The sequence below is a fragment of the Scyliorhinus torazame genome, unplaced genomic scaffold (genome assembly GCF_047496885.1).
Source record: "Scyliorhinus torazame isolate Kashiwa2021f unplaced genomic scaffold, sScyTor2.1 scaffold_37, whole genome shotgun sequence".
Taxonomy (NCBI): domain Eukaryota; kingdom Metazoa; phylum Chordata; class Chondrichthyes; order Carcharhiniformes; family Scyliorhinidae; genus Scyliorhinus; species Scyliorhinus torazame.
Window position 1 is genome coordinate 1,150,957 of NW_027307764.1, and position 22,004 is coordinate 1,172,960.

Sequence of the window (22,004 nt, forward strand, 5' to 3'; positions counted from 1 at the left end):
GGAAATGTTGACCAGGAGCTGCTGGGGTTATACAGAGCACACTCTGGCCACACAGAGATGGAAATGTTGACCAGGAGCTGCAGGGGGTATACAGGGCACACCCTGCCCACACAGAGATGGGGATGTTGACCACGAGCTGCAGGAGTTATACAGAACACACCCTGGCCACACACAGATCGGAATGTTGACCAGGACCAGGGGTTATACAGAGCACACCCTGGCCACACAGAGATGGGAATGTTGACCAGGAGCTGCAGGGGTTATACAGAGCACACCCTGGCCACACAGAGATGGAAATGTTGACCAGGAGCTGCAGGGGGTATACAGGGCACACCCTGCCCACACAGAGATGGGGATGTTGACCACGAGCTGCAGGAGTTATACAGAGCACATCCTGGCCACACACAGATGGGAATGTTGACCAGGAGCTGCAGGGGTTATACAGAGCACATCCTGGCCACACAGATGGGAATGTTGACCAGGAGATGCAGGGGTTATACAGAGCACATCCTGGCAACACAGAGATGGGAATGTTGATCAGGAGCTGCTGGGGTTATACAGAGCACACTCTGGCCACACAGAGATGGAAATGTTGACCAGGTGCTGCTGGGGTTATACAGAGCACACCCTGGACACACACACAGGTGGGAATGTTGACCTGGAGCTGCAGGAGATATACAGAGCACATCCGGGCCACACAGAGATGGGAATGTTGACCAGGAGCTGCAGGGGTTATACAGAGCACACACTGGACACACAGAGATGGGAGCGTTGACCAGGAGCTGCTGGGGTTATACAGAGCACACACTGGACACACAGAAATGGGAATATTGACCAGGAGCTGCAGGGGTTATACAGAGCACACCCTGGCCACACAGAGATGGGAATGTTGACCAGGAGCTGCAGGGGTTATACAGAGCACACCCTGGCCACACAGAGATGGGAATGTTGCCCAGGAGCTGCAGGAGTTATACAGAGCACACACTGGCCACACAGAGATGGGAATGTTGACCAGGAGCTGCAGGAGTTATACAGAGCACATCCTGGCCACACACAGAGATGGGAATGTTAACCAGGAGCTGCAGGGGTTACACAGAGCACACCCTGACCACACACAAAGATGGGAATATTGACCAGGAGCTACTGGGATTATACAGTGCACATCCTCGCCAGACAGAGATGGGAATGTTGACCAGGAGCTGCAGGGGTTATACAGAGCACACCCTGGCCACACAGAGATGGGAATGTTGACCAGGAGCTGCAGGGGTTATACAGAGCGCACCCTGACCACACACTGAGATGGGAATGTTGACCAGGAGCTGCAGGAGTATACAGAGCACATCCTGGCCACACAGAGATGGGAATGTTGACCAGGAGCTGCAGGAGTTATACAGAGCACACCCTGGCCACACACAGAGATGGGAATGTTTACCAGGAGCTGCAGGAGTATACAGAGCACATCCTGGCCACACAGAGATGGGAATGGTGAACAGGAGCTGCAGGAGTTATACAGAGCACATCATGGCCACAGAGAGTTGGGAATGTTGACCTTGAGCTGCAGGGGTTACACAGAGCGTACTCTGGCCGCATAGAGATGGGAATGTTGACCAGGAGCTGCAGGGGTTAAACAGAGCACACCCTGGCCACACAGAGATGGGAATGTTGACCAGGAGCTGCTGGGGTTATACAGAGCACACCCTGGATACACTGAGATGGAATGTTGACCAGGAGCTGCTGGGGTTATACAGAGCACACCCTGGCCACACAGATATGGGAATGTTGACCAGGAGCTGCTGAGGTTATACAGAGCACACCCTCGACATACAGACATGGGAATGTCGACCAGGAGCAGCAGGAGTTATACTGAGCACACCCTGGCCACACAGAGATTTGAATGTTGATCAGGAGCTGCAGGAGTTATACAGTGCACACACTGGCCACACAGAGATGGGAATGTTGACCAGGAGCTGCAGGGGTTATACAGAGCACACCCTGGCCACACAGAGATGGGAATGTTGACCAGGATATGCAGGAGTTATACAGAGCACACCCTGGTCACACAGAGATGGGAATGTTGAGTAGGAGCTGCAGGGGTTATACAGAGCACACCTTGGCCACACACAGATGGGAATATTGACCAGGATATGCAGGAGTTATACAGAGCACACCTTGGCCACACACAGATGGGAATATTGACCAGGAGCTGCAGGGGTTATACAGAGCACACCCTGGCCACACAGAGATGGGAATGTTGACCAGGATATGCAGGAGTTATACAGAGCACACCTTGGCCACACACAGATGGGAATATTGACCAGGAGCTGCAGGGGTTATACAGAGCACACCCTGGCCACACAGTGATGGGAAAGTTGACCAGGATATGCAGGAGTTATACAGAGCACACCCTGGCCACACAGAGAAGGGAATGTTGACCAGGAGCTGGGGTTACTCAGAGCACAATCTGGACACACAGAGATGGGAATGTTGACCAGGAGCAGGGGTTATACAGAGCACATCCTGGCCACACAGAGATGGGAATGTTGACCAGGAGCTGCAGGGGTTATACAGAGCACACCCTGGCCACACAGAGATGGGACTGTTGACCAGGAGCTGCAGGGTTTATACAGAGCACACCCTGGCCACACAGAGATGGGAATGTTGACCAGGAGCTGCAGGTGTCATACAGAGCACACCCTGGCCACACACTGAGATGGGAATGTTGACCAGGAGCTGCAAGGGTTATACAGAGCACACCCTGGCCACACAGAGATGGGACTGTTGACCAGGAGCTGCAGGGGTTATACAGAGCACACCCTGGCCACACAGAGATGGGAATGTTGACCAGGAGCTGCAGGGGTTATACAGAGCACACCCTGGCCACACAGAGATGGGAATGTTGCCCAGGTGCTGCAGGAGTTATACAGAGCACACACTGGCCACACAGAGATGGGAATGTTGACCAGGAGCTGCAGGAGTTATACAGAGCACATCCTGGCCACACACAGAGATGGGAATGTTAACCAGGAGCTGCAGGGGTTACACAGAGCACACCCTGACCACACACAAAGATGGGAATGTTGACCAGGAGCTACTGGGATTATACAGTGCACATCCTCGCCAGACAGAGATGGGAATGTTGACCAGGAGCTGCAGGGGTTATACAGAGCACACCCTGGCCACACAGAGATGGGAATGTTGACCAGGAGCTGCAGGGGTTATACAGAGCGCACCCTGACCACACACAGAGATGGGAATGTTGACCAGGAGCTGCAGGAGTATACAGAGCACATCCTGGCCACACAGAGATGGGAATGTTGACCAGGAGCTGCAGGAGTTATACAGAGCACACCCTGGCCACACACAGAGATGGGAATGTTTACCAGGAGCTGCAGGAGTATACAGAGCACATCCTGGCCACACAGAGATGGGAATGGTGACCAGGAGCTGCAGGAGTTATACAGAGCACATCCTGGCCACAGAGAGTTGGGAATGTTGACCTTGAGCTGCAGGGGTTACATAGAGCGTACTCTGGCCGCATAGAGATGGGAATGTTGACCAGGAGCTGCAGGGGTTAAACAGAGCACACCCTGGCCACACAGAGATGGGAATGTTGACCAGGAGCTGCTGGGGTTATACAGAGCACACCCTGGATACACTGAGATGGAATGTTGACCAGGAGCTGCTGGGGTTATACAGAGCACACCCTGGCCACACAGATATGGGAATGTTGACCAGGAGCTGCTGAGGTTATACAGAGCACACCCTCGACATACAGACATGGGAATGTCGACCAGGAGCTGCAGGAGTTATACTGAGCACACCCTGGCCACACAGAGATTTGAATGTTGATCAGGAGCTGCAGGAGTTATACAGTGCACACACTGGCCACACAGAGATGGGAATGTTGACCAGGAGCTGCAGGGGTTATACAGAGCACACCCTGGCCACACAGAGATGGGAATGTTGACCAGGATATGCAGGAGTTATACAGAGCACACCCTGGTCACACAGAGATGGGAATGTTGAGTAGGAGCTGCAGGGGTTATACAGAGCACACCTTGGCCACACACAGATGGGAATATTGACCAGGATATGCAGGAGTTATACAGAGCACACCTTGGCCACACACAGATGGGAATATTGACCAGGAGCTGCAGGGGTTATACAGAGCACACCCTGGCCACACAGTGATGGGAATGTTGACCAGGATATGAAGGAGTTATACAGAGCACACCCTGGCCACACAGAGAAGGGAATGTTGACCAGGAGCTGGGGTTACTCAGAGCACAATCTGGACACACAGAGATGGGAATGTTGACCAGGAGCAGGGGTTATACAGAGCACATCCTGGCCACACAGAGATGGGAATGTTGACCAGGAGCTGCAGGGGTTATACAGAGCACACCCTGGCCACACAGAGATGGGACTGTTGACCAGGAGCTGCAGGGTTTATACAGAGCACACCCTGGCCACACAGAGATGGGAATGTTGACCAGGAGCTGCAGGTGTCATACAGAGCACACCCTGGCCACACACTGAGATGGGAATGTTGACCAGGAGCTGCAGGGGTTATACAGAGCACACCCTGGCCACACAGAGATGGGACTGTTGACCAGGAGCTGCAGGGTTTATACAGAGCACACCCTGGCCACACAGAGATGGGAATGTTGACCAGGAGCTGCAGGTGTCATACAGAGCACACTCTGGCCACACAGAGATGGGAATGTTGACCAGGAGCTGGGGTTATTCAGAGCACACTCTGGACTCACAGTGATGGGAATGTTGACCAGGAGCTGCAGCGGTTATACAGAGCACACTCTGGCCACACACAGAGGGATTGTTGACCAGGAGCTGCAGGAGTTAGACAGAGAACACCCTGGCCATACAGAGATGGGAATGTTGACCAGGTGCTGCAGGGGTTATACAGAGTCCACCCAGGCCACACAGAGATGGGAATGTTGACCACGAGCTGCAGGGGTTGTACAGAGCACATCCTGGCCACACAGAGATGGGAATGTTGACCACGTTCAGGGGTTATATAGAGCACACCCTGGCCACACAGAGATGGGAATGTTGACCAGGAGCTGCAGGGGTTATACAGAGCATTCCCTGGCCACACAGAGATGGGCATGTTTACCAGGAGCTGCAGGAGTTATACAGAGCACATCCTGGCCACACAGAGATGGGAATGTTGACCATGTTCAGGGGTTATACTGAGCACACCCTGGCCACACAGAGATTTGAATGTTGATCAGGAGCTGCAGGAGTTATACAGTGCACACACTGGCCACACAGAGATGGGAATGTTGACCAGGAGCTGCAGGGGTTATACAGAGCACACCCTGGCCACACAGAGATGGGAATGTTGACCAGGATATGCAGGAGTTATACAGAGCACACCCTGGTCACACAGAGATGGGAATGTTGAGTAGGAGCTGCAGGGGTTATACAGAGCACACCTTGGCCACACACAGATGGGAATATTGACCAGGATATGCAGGAGTTATACAGAGCACACCTTGGCCACACACAGATGGGAATATTGACCAGGAGCTGCAGGGGTTATACAGAGCACACCCTGGCCACACAGTGATGGGAATGTTGACCAGGATATGCAGGAGTTATACAGAGCACACCCTGGCCACACAGAGAAGGGAATGTTGACCAGGAGCTGGGGTTACTCAGAGCACAATCTGGACACACAGAGATGGGAATGTTGACCAGGAGCAGGGGTTATACAGAGCACATCCTGGCCACACAGAGATGGGAATGTTGACCAGGAGCTGCAGGGGTTATACAGAGCACACCCTGGCCACACAGAGATGGGACTGTTGACCAGGAGCTGCAGGGTTTATACAGAGCACACCCTGGCCACACAGAGATGGGAATGTTGACCAGGAGCTGCAGGTGTCATACAGAGCACACCCTGGCCACACACTGAGATGGGAATGTTGACCAGGAGCTGCAGGGGTTATACAGAGCACACCCTGGCCACACAGAGATGGGACTGTTGACCAGGAGCTGCAGGGTTTATACAGAGCACACCCTGGCCACACAGAGATGGGAATGTTGACCAGGAGCTGCAGGTGTCATACAGAGCACACTCTGGCCACACAGAGATGGGAATGTTGACCAGGAGCTGGGGTTATTCAGAGCACACTCTGGACTCACAGTGATGGGAATGTTGACCAGGAGCTGCAGCGGTTATACAGAGCACACTCTGGCCACACACAGAGGGATTGTTGACCAGGAGCTGCAGGAGTTAGACAGAGAACACCCTGGCCATACAGAGATGGGAATGTTGACCAGGTGCTGCAGGGGTTATACAGAGTCCACCCAGGCCACACAGAGATGGGAATGTTGACCACGAGCTGCAGGGGTTGTACAGAGCACATCCTGGCCACACAGAGATGGGAATGTTGACCACGTTCAGGGGTTATACAGAGCACACCCTGGCCACACAGAGATGGGAATGTTGACCAGGAGCTGCAGGGGTTATACAGAGCATTCCCTGGCCACACAGAGATGGGCATGTTTACCAGGAGCTGCAGGAGTTATACAGAGCACATCCTGGCCACACAGAGATGGGAATGTTGACCGCGTTCAGGGGTTATACAGAGCACACCCTGGCCACACAGAGATGGGAATGTTATCCTGGAGCAGCAGGGGTTATACAGAGCAACCCCTGGCCACACAGAGATGGAAATGTTGACCAGGAGCTGCAGGTGGTATACAGGGCACACCCTGCCCACACAGAGATGGGTATGTTGACCACGAGCTGCAGGAGTTATACAGAGCACACCCTGGCCACACAGATGGGAATGTTGACCAGGAGATGCAGGGGTTATACAGAGCACATCCTGGCCACACATAGATGGGAATGTTGACCAGGAGCTGCAGGGGTTATACAGAGCACATCCTGGCCACACAGATGGGAATGTTGACCAGGAGATGCAGGGGTTATACAGAGCACATCCTGGCAACACGGAGATGGGAATGTTGACCAGGAGCTGCTGGGGTTATACAGAGCACACTCTGGCCACACAGAGATGGAAATGTTGATCAGGTGCTGCTGGGGTTATACAGAGCACACCCTGGACACACACACAGGTGGGAATGTTGACCAGGAGCTGCAGGAGATATACAGAGATCATCCGGGCCACACAGAGATGGGAATGTTGACCAGGAGCTGCAGGGGTTATACAGAGCACACACTGGACACACAGAGATGGGAGCGTTGACCAGGAGCTGCTGGGGTTATACAGAGCACACACTGGACACACACACAGATGGGAATGTGGACCAGGAGGTGCAGGGGTTATACAGAGCACACCCTGGCCACACACTGATGGGAATGTTGACCAGGAGCTGCAGGGATTATACAGAGCACACCCTGGCACACAGAAATGGGAATATTGACCAGGAGCTGCAGGGGTTATACAGAGCACACCCTGGCCACACAGAGATGGGAATATTGACCAGGATATGCAGGAGTTATACAGAGCACACCTTGGCCACACACAGATGGGAATATTGACCAGGAGCTGCAGGGGTTATACAGAGCACACCCTGGCCACACAGAGATGGGAATGTTGACCAGGATATGCAGGAGTTATACAGAGCACACCTTGGCCACACACAGATGGGAATATTGACCAGGAGCTGCAGGGGTTATACAGAGCACACCCTGGCCACACAGTGATGGGAATGTTGACCAGGATATGCAGGAGTTATACAGAGCACACCCTGGCCACACAGAGATGGGAATGTTGACCAGGAGCTGGGGTTACTCAGAGCACAATCTGGACACACAGAGATGGGAATGTTGACCAGGAGCAGGGGTTATACAGAGCACATCCTGGCCACACAGAGATGGGAATGTTGACCAGGAGCTGCAGGGGTTATACAGAGCACACCCTGGCCACACAGAGATGGGACTGTTGACCAGGAGCTGCAGGGTTTATACAGAGCACACCCTGGCCACACAGAGATGGGAATGTTGACCAGGAGCTGCAGGTGTCATACAGAGCACTCCCTGGCCACACACTGAGATGGGAATGTTGACCAGGAGCTGCAGGGGTTATACAGAGCACACCCTGGCCACACAGAGATGGGAATGTTGACCAGGAGCTGCAGGGGTTATACAGAGCACACCCTGGCCACACAGAGATGGGAATGTTGACCAGGAGCTGCAGGAGTATACAGAGCACATCCTGGCCACACAGAGATGGGAATGTTGACCAGGAGCTGCAGGAGTTATACAGTGCACACCCTGGCGACACACAGAGATGGGAATGTTGACCAGGAGCTGCAGGAGTATACAGAGCACATCCTGGCCACACAGAGATGGGAATGGTGACCAGGAGCTGCAGGAGTTATACAGAGCACATCCTGGCCACAGAGAGTTGGGAATGTTGACCAGGAGCTGCAGGGGTTATACAGAGCGCACTCTGGCCGCATAGAGATGGGAATGTTGACCAGGAGCTGCAGGGGTTAAACAGAGCACACCCTGGCCACACAGAGATGGGAATGTTGACCAGGAGCTGCTGGGGTTATACAGAGCACACCCTGGATACACTGAGATGGAATGTTGACCAGGAGCTGCTGGGGTTATACAGAGCATACCCTGGCCACACAGATATGGGAATGTTGACCAGGAGCTGCTGAGTTTATACAGAGCACACCCTCGACATACAGACATGGGAATGTCGACCAGGAGCTGCAGGAGTTATACTGAGCACACCCTGGCCACACAGAGATTTGAATGTTGACCAGGAGCTGCAGGGGTTATACAGTGCACACACTGGCCACACAGAGATGGGAATGTTGACCAGGAGCTGCAGGAGTTATACAGAGCACACCCTGGCCACACAGAGATGGGAATGTTGACCAGGAGCTGCAGGGGTTATACAGAGCACACCCTGGCCACACAGAGTTGGGAATGTTGACCAGGAGCTGCAGGGGTTATACAGAGCACACCCTGGCCACACAGAGATGGGAATGTTGACCAGGATATGCAGGAGTTATACAGAGCACACCCTGGTCACACAGAGATGGGAATGTTGAGTAGGAGCTGCAGGGGTTATACAGAGCACACCTTGGCCACACACAGATGGGAATATTGACCAGGATATGCAGGAGTTATACAGAGCACACCTTGGCCACACACAGATGGGAATATTGACCAGGAGCTGCAGGGGTTATACAGAGCACACCCTGGCCACACAGAGATGGGAATGTTGACCAGGATATGCAGGAGTTATACAGAGCACACCTTGGCCACACACAGATGGGAATATTGACCAGGAGCTGCAGGGGTTATACAGAGCACACCCTGGCCACACAGTGATGGGAATGTTGACCAGGATATGCAGGAGTTATACAGAGCACACCCTGGCCACACAGAGATGGGAATGTTGACCAGGAGCTGGGGTTATTCAGAGCACACTCTGGACACACAGAGATGGGAATGTTGACCAGGAGCAGGGGTTATACAGAGCACATCCTGGCCACACAGAGATGGGAATGTTGACCAGGAGCAGGGGTTATACAGAGCACACCCTGGCCACACAGAGATGGGAATGTTGACCAGGAGCTGCAGGGGTTATACAGAGCACACCCTGGCCACACAGAGATGGGAGTGTTGACCAGGAGCTGCAGGGTTTATACAGAGCACACCCTGGCCACACAGAGATGGGAATGTTGACCAGGAGCTGCAGGTGTCATACATAGCACACCCTGGCCACACACTGAGATGGGAATGTTGACCAGGAGCTGCAGGGGTTATACAGAGCACACCCTGGCCACACAGAGATGGGACCGTTGACCAGGAGCTGCAGGGTTTATACAGAGCACACCCTGGCCACACAGAGATGGGAATGTTGACCAGGAGCTGCAGGTGTCATACAGAGCACACTCTGGCCAGACAGAGATGGGAATGTTGACCAGGAGCTGGGGTTATTCAGAGCACACTCTGGACACACAGTGATGGGAATGTTGACCAGGAGCTGCCGCGGTTATAAAGAGCACACTCTGGCCACACACAGAGGGATTGTTGACCAGGAGCTGCAGGGATTATACAGAGCACACCCTGGCACACAGAAATGGGAATATTGACCAGGAGCTGCAGGGGTTATACAGAGCACACCCTGGCCACACAGAGATGGGAATGTTGACCAGGAGCTGCAGGAGTTATACAGAGCACACCCTGGCCACACAGAGATGGGAATGTTGCCCAGGAGCTGCAGGAGTTATACAGAGCACACCCTGGCCACACAGAGATGGGCATGTTGACCAGGAGCTGCAGGAGTTATACAGAGCACACCCTGGCCACACAGAGATGGGAATGTTGACCAGGAGCTGCAGGGGTTATACAGAGCACACCCTGGCCACACAGAGATGGGAATGTTGCCCAGGAGCTGCAGGAGTTATACAGAGCACACACTGGCCACACAGAGATGGGAATGTTGACCAGGAGCTGCAGGGGTTATACAGAGCACACCCTGGCCACACAGAGATGGGAATGTTGACCAGGAGCTGCAGGGGTTATACAGAGCACACCCTGGCCACACAGAGATGGGAATGTTGCCCAGGAGCTGCAGGAGTTATACAGAGCACATCCTGGCCACACACAGAGATGGGAATGTTAACCAGGAGCTGCAGGGGTTACACAGAGCACACCCTGACCACACACAAAGATGGGAATGTTGACCAGGAGCTACTGGGATTATACAGTGCACATCCTCGCCACACAGAGATGGGAATGTTGACCAGGTGCTGCAGGGGTTATACAGAGCACACACTGGCCACACAGAGATGGGAATGTTGACCAGGAGCTGCAGGGGTTATACAGAGCGCACCCTGACCACACACAGAGATGGGAATGTTGACCAGGAGCTGCAGGAGTATACTGAGCACATCCTGGCCACACAGAGATGGGAATGTTGACCAGGAGCTGCAGGAGTTATACAGAGCACACCCTGGCCACACACAGAGATGGGAATGTTGACCAGGAGCTGCAGGAGTATACAGAGCACATCCTGGCCACACAGAGATGGGAATGGTGACCAGGAGCTGCAGGAGTTATACAGAGCGCATTCTGGCCGCATAGAGATGGGAATGTTGACCAGGAGCTGCAGGGGTTAAACAGAGCACACCCTGGCCACACAGAGATGGGAATGTTGACCAGGAGCTGCTGGGGTTATACAGAGCACACCCTGGATACACTGAGATGGGAATGTTGACCAGGAGCTGCAGGGGTTAAACAGAGCACACCCTGGCCACACAGATATGGGAATGTTGACCAGGAGCTGCTGAGGTTATACAGAGCACACCCTCGACATACAGACATGGGAATGTCGACCAGGAGCTGCAGGAGTTATACTGAGCACACCCTGGCCACACAGAGATGGGAATGTTGACCAGGAGCTGCAGGAGTTATACAGTGCACACACTGGCCACACAGAGATGGGAATGTTGACCAGGAGCTGCAGGAGTTATACAGAGCACACCCTGGCCACACAGAGATGGGAATGTTGACGAGGAGCTGCAGGGGGTATACAGAGCAAACCCTGGCCACACAGAGATGGGAATGTTGACCGGGAGCTGCAGAGGCTATACAGAGCACACCCTGGCCACACAGAGATGGGAATGTGGACCAGGAGCTGCAGGGGTTATACAAAGCACACCCTAGCCACACACAGAAATGGGAATGTTGTCCAGGAGCTGCTGGGGTTATACAGAGCACACCCTGGCCACACAGAGATGGGAATGTTGATCAGGTGCTGCAGGGGTTATACAGAGCACAACCTGGCCACACAGAGATGGGAATGTTGACCAGGAGCTGCAGGTGTTATGTAGATCACAACCTGGCCACACAGAGATGGGAATGTTGACCAGAAGCTGCAGGGGTTATACAGAGCACACCCTGGCCACACAGAGATGGGAATATTGACCAGGAGCTGCAGGGGTGATACAGAGCACACACTGGCCACACAGTGATGGGAATGTTGACCAGGAGCTGGGGTTACACAGAGCACACCCTGGCCACACAGAGATGGGGATGTTGAACAGGAGCTGCAGGGGTTATACAGAGCACACACTGGCCACTCAGAGATGGCAATGTTGACCATGAGCTGGGGATAGACAGAGCACGCACTGGCCACACAGAGATGGGAATGTTGACCGGGAGCTGCAGGGGTTATACAGAGCACACCCTGGCCACACAGAGATGGGAATGTAGACCGGGAGCTGCAGGGGTTATACAGAGCACACCCTGGCCACACAGAGATGGGAATGTGGACCAGGAGCTGCAGTGGTTATACAGAGCACACCCTGGCCACACAGAGATGGGAGTGTTGACCAGGAGCTGCAGGTGTCATACAGAGCACACTCTGGCCACACACAGAGATGGGACTTTTGACCAGGAACTGCAGGGGTTATACAGAGCACACCCTGGCCACACAGAGATGGGAATATTGACCAGGAGCTGCAGGGGTTATACAGAGCACACTCTGGCCACACAGAGATGGGAATGTTGACCAGGAGCTGGGGTTATGCAGAGCACACCCTGGCCATACAGAGATGGGAATGTTGACCAGGAGCTGCAGGGGTTATACAGAGCACACCCTGGCCACACAGTGATGGGAATGTTGACCAGGATATGCAGGAGTTATACAGAGCACACCCTGGCCACACAGAGATGGGAATGTTGACCAGGAGCTGGGGTTATTCAGAGCACACTCTGGACACACAGAGATGGGAATGTTGACCAGGAGCAGGGGTTATACAGAGCACATCCTGGCCACACAGAGATGGGAATGTTGACCAGAAGCTGCAGGGGTTATACAGAGCACACCCTGGCCACACAGAGATGGGAGTGTTGACCAGGAGCTGCAGGTGGCATACAGAGCACACTCTGGCCACACACAGAGATGGGACTGTTGACCAGGAACTGCAGGGGTTATACAGAGCACACCCTGGCCACACAGAGATGGGAATGTTGACCAGGAGCTGCAGGTGTCATACAGAGCACACTCTGGCCACACAGAGATGGGAATGTTGACCAGGAGCTGGGGTTATTCAGAGCACACTCTGGACACACAGTGATGGGAATGTTGACCAGGAGCTGCAGCGGTTATACAGAGCACACTCTGGCCACACACACAGGGATTGTTGACCAGGAGCTGCAGGAGTTAGACAGAGCACACCCTGGCCATACAGAGATGGGAATGTTGACCATGAGCTGCAGGGGTTATACAGAGTCCACCCAGGCCACACAGAGATGGGAATGTTGACCAGGAGCTGCAGGGGTTATACAGAGCACATCCTGGCCACACAGAGATGGGAATGTTGACCACGTTCAGGGGTTATACAGAGCACACCCTGGCCACCCAGAGATGGGAATGTTGACCAGGAGCTGCAGGGGTTATACAGAGCATTCCCTGGCCACACAGAGATGGGCATGTTGACCAGGAGCTGCAGGAGTTATACAGAGCACATCCTGGCCACACAGAGATGGGAATGTTGACCACGTTCAGGGGTTATACAGAGCACACCCTGGCCACACAGAGATGGGAATGTTGACCAGTAGCTGCAGGGGTTATACAGAGCACACCCTGGCCACACAGAGATGGGAATGTTGACCAGGAGCTGCAGGGGTTATACAGAGCACACCCTGGCCACACAGAGATGGGAGTGTTGACCAGGAGCTGCAGGGTTTATACAGAGCACACCCTGGCCACACAGAGATGGGAATGTTGACCAGGAGCTGCAGGTGTCATACAGAGCACACCCTGGCCACACACTGAGATGGGAATGTTGACCAGGAGCTGCAGGGGTTATACAGAGCACACCCTGGCCACACAGAGATGGGACCGTTGACCAGGAGCTGCAGGGTTTATACAGAGCACACCCTGGCCACACAGAGATGGGAATGTTGACCAGGAGCTGCAGGTGTCATACAGAGCACACTCTGGCCAGACAGAGATGGGAATGTTGACCAGGAGCTGGGGTTATTCAGAGCACACTCTGGACACACAGTGATGGGAATGTTGACCAGGAGCTGCCGCGGTTATAAAGAGCACACTCTGGCCACACACAGAGGGATTGTTGACCAGGAGCTGCAGGGATTATACAGAGCACACCCTGGCACACAGAAATGGGAATATTGACCAGGAGCTGCAGGGGTTATACAGAGCACACCCTGGCCACACAGAGATGGGAATGTTGACCAGGAGCTGCAGGAGTTATACAGAGCACACCCTGGCCACACAGAGATGGGAATGTTGCCCAGGAGCTGCAGGAGTTATACAGAGCACACCCTGGCCACACAGAGATGGGCATGTTGACCAGGAGCTGCAGGAGTTATACAGAGCACACCCTGGCCACACAGAGATGGGAATGTTGACCGGGAGCTGCAGGGGTTATACAGAGCACACCCTGGCCACACAGAGATGGGAATGTTGCCCAGGAGCTGCAGGAGTTATACAGAGCACACACTGGCCACACAGAGATGGGAATGTTGACCAGGAGCTGCAGGGGTTATACAGAGCACACCCTGGCCACACAGAGATGGGAATGTTGACCAGGAGCTGCAGGGGTTATACAGAGCACACCCTGGCCACACAGAGATGGGAATGTTGCCCAGGAGCTGCAGGAGTTATACAAAGCACATCCTGGCCACACACAGAGATGGGAATGTTAACCAGGAGCTGCAGGGGTTACACAGAGCACACCCTGACCACACACAAAGATGGGAATGTTGACCAGGAGCTACTGGGATTATACAGTGCACATCCTCGCCACACAGAGATGGGAATGTTGACCAGCTGCTGCAGGGGTTATACAGAGCACACACTGGCCACACAGAGATGGGAATGTTGACCAGGAGCTGCAGGGGTTATACAGAGTGCACCCTGACCACACACAGAGATGGGAATGTTGACCAGGAGCTGCAGGAGTATACAGAGCACATCCTGGCCACACAGAGATGGGAATGTTGACCAGGAGCTGCAGGAGTTATACAGAGCACACCCTGGCCACACACAGAGATGGGAATGTTGACCAGGAGCTGCAGGAGTATACAGAGCACATCCTGGCCACACAGAGATGGGAATGGTGACCAGGAGCTGCAGGAGTTATACAGAGCGCACTCTGGCCGCATAGAGATGGGAATGTTGACCAGGAGCTGCAGGGGTTAAACAGAGCACACCCTGGCCACACAGAGATGGGAATGTTGACCAGGAGCTGCTGGGGTTATACAGAGCACACCCTGGATACACTGAGATGGGAATGTTGACCAGGAGCTGCAGGGGTTAAACAGAGCACACCCTGGTCACACAGATATGGGAATGTTGACCAGGAGCTGCTGAGGTTATACAGAGCACACCCTCGACATACAGACATGGGAATGTCGACCAGGAGCTGCAGGAGTTATACTGAGCACACCCTGGCCACACAGAGATGGGAATGTTGACCAGGAGCTGCAGGAGTTATACAGTGCACACACTGGCCACACAGAGATGGGAATGTTGACCAGGAGCTGCAGGAGTTATACAGAGCACACCCTAGCCACACAGAGATGGGAATGTTGATGAGGAGCTGCAGGGGGTATACAGAGCAAACCCTGGCCACACAGAGATGGGAATGTTGACCGGGAGCTGCAGGGGCTATACAGAGCACACCCTGGCCACACAGAGATGGGAATGTGGACCAGGAGCTGCAGGGGTTATACAAAGCACACCCTAGCCACACACAGAAATGGGAATGTTGTCCAGGAGCTGCTGGGGTTATACAGAGCACACCCTGGCCACACAGAGATGGGAATGTTGATCAGGTGCTGCAGGGGTTATACAGAGCACAACCTGGCCACACAGAGATGGGAATGTTGACCCGGAGCTGCAGGTGTTATGTAGATCACAACCTGGCCACACAGAGATGGGAATGTTGACCAGAAGCTGCAGTGGTTATACAGAGCACACCCTGGCCACACAGAGATGGGAATATTGACCAGGAGCTGCAGGGGTGATACAGAGCACACACTGGCCACACAGAGATGGGAATGTTGACCAGGAGCTGCAGGGGTTATACAGAGCACACCCTGGCCACACAGAGATGGGAGTGTTGACCAGGAGCTGCAGGGTTTATACAGAGCACACCCTGGCCACACAGAGATGGGAATGTTGACCAGGAGCTGCAGGTGTCATACAGAGCACACCCTGGCCACACACTGAGATGGGAATGTTGACCAGGAGCTGCAGGGGTTATACAGAGCACACCCTGGCCACACAGAGATGGGACCGTTGACCAGGAGCTGTAGGGTTTATACAGAGCACACCCTGGCCACACAGAGATGGGAATGTTGACCAGGAGCTGCAGGTGTCATACAGAGCACACTCTGGCCAGACAGAGATGGGAATGTTGACCAGGAGCTGGGGTTATTCAGAGCACACTCTGGACACACAGTGATGGGAATGTTGACCAGGAGCTGCCGCGGTTATAAAGAGCACACTCTGGCCACACACAGAGGGATTGTTGACCAGGAGCTGCAGGGATTATACAGAGCACACCCTGGCACACAGAAATGGGAATATTGACCAGGAGCTGCAGGGGTTATACAGAGTACACCCTGGCCACACAGAGATGGGAATGTTGACCAGGAGCTGCAGGAGTTATACAGAGCACACCCTGGCCACACAGAGATGGGAATGTTGCCCAGGAGCTGCAGGAGTTATACAGAGCACACCCTGGCCACACAGAGATGGGCATGTTGACCAGGAGCTGCAGGAGTTATACAGAGCACACCCTGGCCACACAGAGATGGGAATGTTGACCAGGAGCTGCAGGGGTTATACAGAGCACACCCTGGCCACACAGAGATGGGAATGTTGCCCAGGAGCTGCAGGAGTTATACAGAGCACACACTGGCCACACAGAGATGGGAATGTTGACCAGGAGCTGCAGGAGTTATACAGAGCACACCCTGGCCACACACAGAGATGGGAATGTTGACCAGGAGCTGCAGGAGTATACAGAGCACATCCTGGCCACACAGAGATGGGAATGGTGACCAGGAGCTGCAGGAGTTATACAGAGCGCATTCTGGCCGCATAGAGATGGGAATGTTGACCAGGAGCTGCAGGGGTTAAACAGAGCACACCCTGGCCACACAGAGATGGGAATGTTGACCAGGAGCTGCTGGGGTTATACAGAGCACACCCTGGATACACTGAGATGGGAATGTTGACCAGGAGCTGCAGGGGTTAAACAGAGCACACCCTGGCCACACAGATATGGGAATGTTGACCAGGAGCTGCTGAGGTTATACAGAGCACACCCTCGACATACAGACATGGGAATGTCGACCAGGAGCTGCAGGAGTTATACTGAGCACACCCTGGCCACACAGAGATGGGAATGTTGACCAGGAGCTGCAGGAGTTATACAGTGCACACACTGGCCACACAGAGATGGGAATGTTGACCAGGAGCTGCAGGAGTTATACAGAGCACACCCTGGCCACACAGAGATGGGAATGTTGACGAGGAGCTGCAGGGGGTATACAGAGCAAACCCTGGCCACACAGAAATGGGAATGTTGTCCAGGAGCTGCTGGGGTTATACAGAGCACACCCTGGCCACACAGAGATGGGAATGTTGATCAGGTGCTGCAGGGGTTATACAGAGCACAACCTGGCCACACAGAGATGGGAATGTTGACCAGGAGCTGCAGGTGTTATGTAGATCACAACCTGGCCACACAGAGATGGGAATGTTGACCAGAAGCTGCAGGGGTTATACAGAGCACACCCTGGCCACACAGAGATGGGAATATTGACCAGGAGCTGCAGGGGTGATACAGAGCACACACTGGCCACACAGTGATGGGAATGTTGACCAGGAGCTGGGGTTACACAGAGCACACCCTGGCCACACAGAGATGGGGATGTTGAACAGGAGCTGCAGGGGTTATACAGAGCACACACTGGCCACTCAGAGATGGCAATGTTGACCATGAGCTGGGGATAGACAGAGCACGCACTGGCCACACAGAGATGGGAATGTTGACCGGGAGCTGCAGGGGTTATACAGAGCACACCCTGGCCACACAGAGATGGGAATGTAGACCGGGAGCTGCAGGGGTTATACAGAGCACACCCTGGCCACACAGAGATGGGAATGTGGACCAGGAGCTGCAGTGGTTATACAGAGCACACCCTGGCCACACAGAGATGGGAATGTTGACCAGGATATGCAGGAGTTATACAGAGCACACCTTGGCCACACACAGATGGGAATATTGACCAGGAGCTGCACGGGTTATTCAGAGCACACTCTGGACACACAGAGATGGGAATGTTGACCAGGAGCAGGGGTTATACAGAGCACATCCTGGCCACACAGAGATGGGAATGTTGACCAGGAGCTGCAGGGGTTATACAGAGCACACCCTGGCCACACAGAGATGGGAGTGTTGACCAGGAGCTGCAGGTGTCATACAGAGCACACTCTGGCCACACACAGAGATGGGACTTTTGACCAGGAACTGCAGGGGTTATACAGAGCACACCCTGGCCACACAGAGATGGGAATATTGACCAGGAGCTGCAGGGGTTATACAGAGCACACTCTGGCCACACAGAGATGGGAATGTTGACCAGGAGCTGGGGTTATGCAGAGCACACCCTGGCCATACAGAGATGGGAATGTTGACCAGGAGCTGCAGGGGTTATACAGAGCACACCCTGGCCACACAGTGATGGGAATGTTGACCAGGATATGCAGGAGTTATACAGAGCACACCCTGGCCACACAGAGATGGGAATGTTGACCAGGAGCTGGGGTTATTCAGAGCACACTCTGGACACACAGAGATGGGAATGTTGACCAGGAGCAGGGGTTATACAGAGCACACCCTGGCCACACAGAGATGGGAATGTTGACCAGAAGCTGCAGGGGTTATACAGAGCACACCCTGGCCACACAGAGATGGGAGTGTTGACCAGGAGCTGCAGGTGGCATACAGAGCACACTCTGGCCACACACAGAGATGGGACTGTTGACCAGGAACTGCAGGGGTTATACAGAGCACACCCTGGCCACACAGAGATGGGAATGTTGACCAGGAGCTGCAGGTGTCATACAGAGCACACTCTGGCCACACAGAGATGGGAATGTTGACCAGGAGCTGGGGTTATTCAGAGCACACTCTGGACACACAGTGATGGGAATGTTGACCAGGAGCTGCAGCGGTTATACAGAGCACACTGTGGCCACACACACAGGGATTGTTGACCAGGAGCTGCAGGAGTTAGACAGAGCACACCCTGGCCATACAGAGATGGGAATGTTGACCATGAGCTGCAGGGGTTATACAGAGTCCACCCAGGTCACACAGAGATGGGAATGTTGACCAGGAGCTGCAGGGGTTATACAGAGCACATCCTGGCCACACAGAGATGGGAATGTTGACCACGTTCAGGGGTTATACAGAGCACACCCTGGCCACCCAGAGATGGGAATGTTGACCAGGAGCTGCAGGGGTTATACAGAGCATTCCCTGGCCACACAGAGATGGGCATGTTGACCAGGAGCTGCAGGAGTTATACAGAGCACACCCTGGCCACACAGAGATGGGAATGTTGACCAGTAGCTGCAGGGGTTATACAGAGCACACCCTGGCCACACAGAGATGGGAATGTTGACCAGGAGCTGCAGGGGTTATACAGAGCACACCCTGGCCACACAGAGATGGGAGTGTTGACCAGGAGCTGCAGGGTTTATACAGAGCACACCCTGGCCACACAGAGATGGGAATGTTGACCAGGAGCTGCAGGTGTCATACAGAGCACACCCTGGCCACACACTGAGATGGGAATGTTGACCAGGAGCTGCAGGGGTTATACAGAGCACACCCTGGCCACACAGAGATGGGACCGTTGACCAGGAGCTGCAGGGTTTATACAGAGCACACCCTGGCCACACAGAGATGGGAATGTTGACCAGGAGCTGCAGGTGTCATACAGAGCACACTCTGGCCAGACAGAGATGGGAATATTGACCAGGAGCTGGGGTTATTCAGAGCACACTCTGGACACACAGTGATGGGAATGTTGACCAGGAGCTGCCGCGGTTATAAAGAGCACACTCTGGCCACACACAGAGGGATTGTTGACCAGGAGCTGCAGGGATTATACAGAGCACACCCTGGCACACAGAAATGGGAATATTGACCAGGAGCTGCAGGGGTTATACAGAGCACACCCTGGCCACACAGAGATGGGAATGTTGACCAGGAGCTGCAGGGGTTATACAGAGCACACCCTGGCCACACAGAGATGGGAATGTTGCCCAGGAGCTGCAGGAGTTATACAGAGCACACACTGGCCACACAGAGATGGGAATGTTGACCAGGAGCTGCAGGGGTTATACAGAGCACACCCTGGCCACACAGAGATGGGAATGTTGACCAGGAGCTGCAGGGGTTATACAGAGCACACCCTGGCCACACAGAGATGGGAATGTTGCCCAGGAGCTGCAGGAGTTATACAGAGCACATCCTGGCCACACACAGAGATGGGAATGTTAACCAGGAGCTGCAGGGGTTACACAGAGCACACCCTGACCACACACAAAGATGGGAATGTTGACCAGGAGCTACTGGGATTATACAGTGCACATCCTCGCCACACAGAGATGGGAATGTTGACCAGCTGCTGCAGGGGTTATACAGAGCACACACTGGCCACACTGAGATGGGAATGTTGACCAGAAGCTGCAGGGGTTATACAGAGCGCACCCTGACCACACACAGAGATGGGAATGTTGACCAGGAGCTGCTGGGGTTATACAGAGCACACCCTGGATACACTGAGATGGGAATGTTGACCAGGAGCTGCAGGGGTTAAACAGAGCACACCCTGGCCACACAGATATGGGAATGTTGACCAGGAGCTGCTGAGGTTATACAGAGCACACCCTCGACATACAGACATGGGAATGTCGACCAGGAGCTGCAGGAGTTATACTGAGCACACCCTGGCCACACAGAGATGGGAATGTTGACCAGGAGCTGCAGGAGTTATACAGTGCACACACTGGCCACACAGAGATGGGAATGTTGACCAGGAGCTGCAGGAGTTATACAGAGCACACCCTGGCCACACAGATGGGAATGTTGACGAGGAGCTGCAGGGTGTATACAGAGCAAACCCTGGCCACACAGAGATGGGAATGTTGACCGGGAGCTGCAGGGGCTATACAGAGCACACCCTGGCCACACAGAGATGGGAATGTGGACCAGGAGCTGCAGGGGTTATACAAAGCACACCCTAGCCACACACAGAAATGGGAATGTTGTCCAGGAGCTGCTGGGGTTATACAGAGCACACCCTGGCCACACAGAGATGGGAATGTTGATCATGTGCTGCAGGGGTTATACAGAGCACAACCTGGCCACACAGAGATGGGAATGTTGACCCGGAGCTGCAGGTGTTATGTAGATCACAACCTGGCCACACAGAGATGGGAATGTTGACCAGAAGCTGCAGGGGTTATACAGAGCACAACCTGGCCACACAGAGATGGGAATATTGACCAGGAGCTGCAGGGGTGATACAGAGCACACACTGGCCACACAGAGATGGGAATGTTGACCAGGAACTGCAAGGGTTATACAGAGCACACCCTGGCCACACAGAGATGGGAGTGTTGACCAGGAGCTGCAGGGTTTATACAGAGCACACCCTGGCCACACAGAGATGGGAATGTTGACCAGGAGCTGCAGGTGTCATACAGAGCACACCCTGGCCACACACTGAGATGGGAATGTTGACCAGGAGCTGCAGGGGTTATACAGAGCACACCCTGGCCACACAGAGATGGGACCGTTGACCAGGAGCTGCAGGGTTTATACAGAGCACACCCTGGCCACACAGAGATGGGAATGTTGACCAGGAGCTGCAGGTGTCATACAGAGCACACTCTGGCCAGACAGAGATGGGAATG